Source organism: Equus przewalskii, chromosome 29, assembly GCF_037783145.1.
Source record: "Equus przewalskii isolate Varuska chromosome 29, EquPr2, whole genome shotgun sequence".
Classification (NCBI taxonomy): domain Eukaryota; kingdom Metazoa; phylum Chordata; class Mammalia; order Perissodactyla; family Equidae; genus Equus; species Equus przewalskii.
This window is the reverse complement of record NC_091859.1, coordinates 40070551-40077231: the sequence shown is the minus strand read 5'-3', so window position 1 is coordinate 40077231 and position 6681 is coordinate 40070551. Positions and strand designations below refer to the sequence as shown.

At 55.2% G+C, this 6681-nt stretch overlaps 1 protein-coding gene across 4 annotated transcripts in view; it reads left to right on the top strand.

Annotated features, from left to right (window-relative positions):
• Nucleotides 1-296: 296 nt before the first annotated feature.
• The window catches only part of TTLL1 (TTL family tubulin polyglutamylase complex subunit L1), a 30560-nt gene continuing 24175 nt past the window's right edge, over nt 297-6681 (top strand). The window contains exons 1-3 of one of the 4 annotated variants that reach the window (XM_008540540.2): nt 297-465; nt 3030-3061; nt 5376-5448. The gene's annotated coding sequence lies outside the window, so the exon portion shown is untranslated. Of the gene's footprint in view, nt 696-3029; nt 3062-4446; nt 4514-5375; nt 5449-6681 lie in introns of those variants that run through there. The other 3 variants (XM_070600383.1, XM_070600381.1, XM_070600382.1) reach the window with 3 other exon arrangements.

Sequence of the window (6681 nt, the reverse complement as noted above, 5' to 3'; positions counted from 1 at the left end):
CAAACAACAGTCGCAATTTTACAGCGCCGGAATCCGAGCAGCAGAGCGCACAGAGAGGGGACTGCACCCCCGGGGCCCCCATCATCACACCGCTCTGCCTCCCACCGTCAGGCTCGATCCCGCGCCCCGTGCCCTCTCTCAACCTCATTTCTGGGCCCGGACGTTCGCGAGGCTCGGGGGTGGACGGCCTGGCTCTTCCTAGGATCTCAGCCCGGGGAACAGCAGTTCCCCAGGCGCGGGGCGTAGACACGGGCCGGGAAGGCCCGACCCCGGAAGCGGTCGCGCGCCGGCGCCGCGTCTTTGGTTGCCATGGCGCCGCCCCGGAAGTCGAACGCGGCGCGCGGCGGGCCGGGCCGCGGCCTGCGGGCGTTGTCCCTCTGAGGGCGCCGCAGAGGGGTGGAGGCGGGGCCGGGGCGCGGCGCGGGGCCGCCCTGCTCGGCGCTCCTGGGCGCTCTGCGCCCTCAGGTGAGGCCCCGCCGCCGAGGCCGTCGCCTTCCTGCGCGGAGGGTGCTGCCGTGCGTGGGGGGCGAGTGCGCATGCGCGAGCGGTTGTGGGCGCCCATGTCTACGCGGCCGCGACCGTTTGGTTTAGATGCTGCTCGCCGGATCCGCGTCCTCCGGGAAGGCTGGTGCTGACCACTGTGCCTCTCTTCTTCCTCCGAGTTCCTATGATTTACCGCGTGCCTCCCGATAGTTGTAATTGCATTCTTCTTCTTGTTGTTGGATATCCCAGAATTTCATTGTTCCTAGGCTTTCTCATTCATTTGCAGTCTGCTTTTTTGTGTTGGCGTCTTGCAGGGCGCAGTGTACCTGTGGCTAGAGCTCTGGGCGGGAGACTGGAGATATGTTTTTCCCGCCTTACTCGCCTCTCTCTGGGGCGCCGGACCCAGGCATTCCCCCCCTTTTCCCCATCAGGTAGAGGGGACGGGGCGGAGACGGTCCTCCACTCTATAGTGTACTGGGGCGTTAGAGGGGATAGTTCTAAAAGTGAGAGTATCCTACCGTTGTAAGCCGTTTGGGGTTTTCAAAGCGTTCTTTGCTCAGGAAACATTTAATGAGCACATTTCAGCCCTGGGCTTTGGCAGTACAAAAAGATTGGCCCAGCTCTGCACTCAGGGACTTAGAAGCACCGGTAAACGGTCGCGGGGGGCATGGCGCTGTCACCTGGTGGGAATGGGAGGTGGACAGTGGCAAGACAGCTGCCAACGAATGCATCTGCCCAAGTGAAGTCATCGTTTATATTATTTTATTTAAAGGTGGCTCTTTTTTCCTTTTCAAAGAATGTTAACTGGAAAGCAGTTCAGATGCCCTAGAATCTTGGCCTAGCTGGGACTTTGTTGAGACTGTAGTGATGGAAGTGTCTGGGGTAGTGGGGATGGAGTAGAAAGGGCTCCTGTTTTCTGATGGCTGGACCCAGAGGTGTGAAATGACTAGTCTGCTTGCTGTTTCTCCCGAAAGGTTGTCCTGGCTTTCGTCTGAGAGTGGTTGTGACTCCACGAAGTGCAAGGCCTCTGGGCCGTGCCTGATTCACTGCTGGGCACAAACAGCACTTGTTTGATTGTGTTTGGAAGGAATTCACTTCTTTATTTTTTAAATTTATTTATTTTAATTTTTATTGAGTTAATGTTAGGTTACAATCTTGTGAAATTTCACTTGTACATTATTGTCTGTCAGTCGTGTTGTAGGTGCACCCCTTCACGCTTTCTGTCCACCCCCCACCCCACCTTTCCCCTGGTAGCCACTAATCTGTTCTCTTTGTCTACAAGTTTAAATTCCTCATATGAATGGAGTCATACAGAGATTGTCCTTCTCGATCTGGCTTATTTCACTTAACATAATACCCTCAAGGTCCAACCATGTTGTTGCAAATTGGACAATTTTGTTCTTTTTTACGGCTGAGTAGTATTCCATTGTGTATATATACCACATCTTTATCCAATCGTCTGTTGATGGGCGCTTAGGTTGCTTCCATGTCTTGGCTATTGTAAAAAATGCTGCAATGAACATTGGGGTGTACAGGACTTTTGGAATTGCTGACTTCAAGCTCTTTGGATAGGTGCCCAGTAGCGGGATAGCTGGGTCATATGGTAGTTCTATTTTTAATCTTTTGAGGAATCTCCATACTGTTTTCTATAGTGGCTGCACTAGTTTGCAAGGAATTCACTTCTTTATTTTTGTTAATTCATCAAATATTGATTGAGCGCCTGCCATCACTGGACACTGACCTGGGTGCTGAGGATTCAGCGGGAGATAAAGTGGAACAGTGTTTCTGCTCTCATGATGGGACGTGATTTGCTTTGTGTGTGTAAAGAGTTCAGCCTTCTGGGTGGAGAATGGGTTGCAGGGGGGTAAGGATGGCACTAAGGAAACCAGTCTGGTCCTCCTGCGGTTGTCCAGGATTGCAGGCGTGGATCTGGAGTCTTCTGGTGTAGAGCTGACACAATTTGGTGCTGCACTGAATTGATAGTCACTTGCTCCTCAGGGCCACAGTTGAACTTTGTAGGGTTGTGAAAGCACTTTGCCGCTGGCCTTACAGCTTGTTGAGTGTATCTCTTGCCTCGCCTGGATCAGGACTGTCCCGGAGCACCTCGTCCCGGGCAGCTCTGTGTCTCCTGTCGTGGGCCTGGCACAGAGTGGCTGTCAATGCTGAGTAGACAGATAGAAGCTAGACCACAGATGGCCCAGACGCCCAGGGCTGCCCCTGTGGGAGCTTGTGCTCGAGCTTGTGAAGATCCTGCCCACTTGCCCCAGGAATGGGACCCACATTGTGTTCTGCAACTGTCTGGTTTCAGGATGGCTTTCTGCGGCTGACATACCTCGGGTGGTGACAGCCCACTGCGATTTCGAGCTGTGAGCAGCATAAAGATCAGCACGTCAGTCTGTTTTCCCGATGCTTAGCTTTGAGAGTAGCTGACCGAGTGGCTTAAAATTCAGATGCATCAGTTCATGCGAACCAGTAGGGATGTGACATTTCAAGTTCATTACATACTACTGTTAACCTTCCTTTTTTTTTTTTTTTTTCTGTTTTAGGAGGAGGTGACGGGAAAACAATCTGGCATCAGGTATCTGTTTATTTACTTCTCTAAGGAAGAGGACTTAGTATTTCTCAGGGCTGGGAAGGAGTCAGCTCGGGCTTCTGTACTGTGGGGATGGCCCAGCTGGTTCATGTGTCTGTTCTGCAGACGATTTCTGAGCCCCCTTCCTGCGCTGGCCCCAGCTAGGTGCTGGGGGACAGACGAGTCAGCCCACCCCCTGCCCTGCGGGAGGTTGGCGTCTGAGGCGGGAGACACGTATACACTGACGGTTGACACGTTGTGTGGGAGGGAGGCGGTGTAGGTTGTCAACAGGTCATAGCCTCTTAGTGTCCAAGCCCCACTTTCCCCATCGACAGATGGGGCGACTGCCTGCCCCACGGCATCACGTGAGCCACAGAAACATACATCTTAGAGGAGGATGTACGCGAACTGCCTGACCCCGTGCCTGACACGTCCCAGTGCTTACTAAGTGGTGGCTGTTGTTTTGATGAAAATATAAATGTGTGATAACTTCCTCTGTGAGGGCAGGTTGCTCTCCAGCCCCGGCCAGCAGCCTGGCGGGCTGCCTGTAAGAGGGGCTGGAGTGGAGGAGGGTGCGCTGCTGAGTCGGGAAAAGCTTCAGCTCTTTCTGCCCGATGTACTTGTTTCATGTCCGTCACCTGTTTGGGGGACCTGCTGTGCGTCCCCCAGACAACCTCGCCGCAGTCCCAGCGAGCCTGCAGAGGAGTGCTGCCCTCACCCCCATTTGTGTGACAGGAGGTGGGGGCCCCGAGAGAACTCGCCAGTATTCGAGGCTCAGGCATGTCGGCACTGGAAATGAAGCGGGTCCTCCGAGGGCCAGCTGTGGAGCGAGCCGCTGGCCCTCCGCTGGCTCTTCCCGGGGCTGCCTCATCATTGGTGCTTGGGGGTCGTTTTGGCACATTTCTGAAAAGAGGTCCCATGTCTCTTGAAAGGAGAGGTGGCCTTAGTTCATGTCTTCCTTTCTTTTTTTTTTTAAACCACAGATGACTATCTTGTCCTCTTGCTCATCACTTTACTGTGCTCTGTCTCCCACATATATATTTAAAACTCTTTGTAGGCATACATTTCTCAGTCTTCTTTTTCCGTGGAGTTTAGGATGGTTACATCTCGTGGTTTCCTAGGGCTGCAGTAACAAGTGCCACAGCTGGTGGCGCAGTGAGGCCAGAGTCTGAAGTCGAGGTGCTCGTGGGCCGCGCTCCCTCTGGAGAATCCAGGGGAGGAGCGCTTGCCTCCCGGCCCCAGGCATTTCTTGGTTTGTGGCAGCATCACTTCTGTCTCTGCCTCCATCTTCACATGGCCACCTTCCCTCTGTGACTGTGTGTCCCTGTGTCTTCACATGGTGTTTTCTGCATGTGTGTGTCTCTCTCTCTGTTTCCTTCTTATCAGGACACCTGTCATTGGATTAGGGTCCACCTGAATGACCTCATCTTAACCATGAAGAGCCCACTTCCGAATAAGGTCACATTTACAGGGACCAGGGATGGGACTTCAATGTATCTTTTTGGGGGACACAGTTCAACCCATAACATTTCCAAGCAAGGGACAGTTGCAAGTGAAGAGTCAGGTTCAGAGGACTGCCCTCGAGGATTTCTGCTCTTGCCCACGCATGCACTCGCGCAATACGTGGTCATGGCTTGCCTCTCGTGTACCCGTGGGCTCGGTGCTGGAGCTCGTAGGGTGGGTACATGGACTAGGGGGTTTGCTGCAAATGCTCGCACTTAAATCTAGAATCAGTGGGAGGAGAGGGAAACGGGCGACTGGGAGAGCCCCACCCTCCTGCGTCTGTAGGAGGGATGCACCCAAAGGACTAACATGCCAGGTGGGGAGTTCTGAGCGCCCTATGACTGGGGGAGGCAGCCAGAGGGTTCCTGGGGGGAAACGTGAATTCCAGCCAGTGGATGAGAATGGCTCCCTGGGGAAGTGGCCTGTGAACTGTGCCTTGCTCATGTGGTTGGTGGAGTTGGATAAGAAGCGTCGAGAAAGGCCTTTCATGGGAGGGAACGGCATGGGTACAGGCTGGCAGGTGGGAGAGGGTTGTGTGTGTCCAGAACAGCAAGGAAGTCATCGAGTCCCACCAAAGCAGCGGGTGACTGAGGCCAAGGGGTGGCATGGCAGCTCGAAAAGGTTGGCAGGAGTTAATAAGTAAAAGAATTCAGAAGTGTTTCTTGCAGCCAGAGGAGAACCCACGGGCATCTTCTGGGTAAACTGAGGGCCCCTCCCCCCGAATCCTCTGGCTGGTCCTGATTTGCCGTGTTCCTGAAGCTGAGTGTCTCTTGGTCTTGTGCTGCGCACATTTCATCTTGTATTAATTTTCTTTTAGGGAAGGACCCACGGCAGGAGTGAGGGAAACTGAAGAGAAGTTGGACGTCGCGCGGGCTCCATAAGTGCCTATGGTAGGTCCAGCTGGGGGCCTCCTCCGTGACCATCTGGACACACGCTGAGAGGGCGTGGGGGGCCAGGGAGAGGAGCTCACCCCTCGGAGGCCCCGTTTCCTGCTCCTAAAGGGGGCTGAGATATTGGCCCCGTCTGCCCCATTGGGTTGGGGCGCAGCCCTGGAAGTGTTTGTGATCGTTACAGCGCGGTACAGGCGGAGGCCCCGCCCTTGCTGGTTTACGTTGTTGCCCTTGGCTCTGCCGTCGTCCCCAGGCTGGTCAGCGGCTGCGTGAGGCCGCCCGGTGAGATGTGTTTGAAGCGCAGCGTGTGGGTGGTGCAGGCGAGGCCAGGCTGGGGCGCGGTTCTCACCCGAACGCCGAGTCTGCGGTGGCCTCTAAGGGCAGAACACGAGCAGGGTTCAGCAGGTACGCGGGCCCTGCAGGCTGAAGTCGGAGAGGAAGGGGACCCCTCGGTGGTCAGCCGTGACGTGTGCACACCAGTGAGGCCCGTGGATTCGCTGCCCTGCGGGGGCACGTGGTCCCCACACGTTGGAGTCCAGCTCCTGCGGGGCTTCTGCCCTCATTCCCATGGGGGTGCTGGCTCCACGCCGATCCTGACCGATCAGTTCACCTTATCTGGTTGTCACATGGCACCTCATAGTTCGCAGAGAGCAGTCCCTTTGTCCCTCACCTCGCCCCTGTGGGTGTTGTCCTCGTCCTGATGAAGGCCGGGCTCACGGAGGGAAGCCGTGGGCTGTGTGGGGAGAGGTGGACTCTAGGGTGGGGTCACCCTAGGCTTGAATCAAGGCACCATGACTCCCTTCGGTCTGGTTCTTACACAGGCCCCTGGCCTTTGAGCCTCAGCTTCCTCATCCGTAAAATGGGGAAGATGATGATGATATCAGGTGTTGCTTGAGTGCTTTCTGTGCCAGGCGCAGCTCCCAGTGCTGTCTGTGTGTTCACTCACTTAATCCTCACCATAACCCCACGAGGTGGGTAGATACTGTTGTTATCCCCATTTTGCAAATGAGGAAACGAAAGTTCAGAGAGGTTAAGTACCTTGCCCAGAGTCACACAGCTGTGAGTGGTGGAGCTGGGCCTCAAACCCCAGCCGTGGACCTGTACTACCACAGTCCCACCTCTTTGACACTGCCAGCCTTGCTGGGGGTTTTGGGGTGAGGAAGGGGCGGGCTGACATTGTGTGGAAGCACCCTGGGCTCCACCTGGTGGATGTTGTCCCTGGAGTGCCTCTCT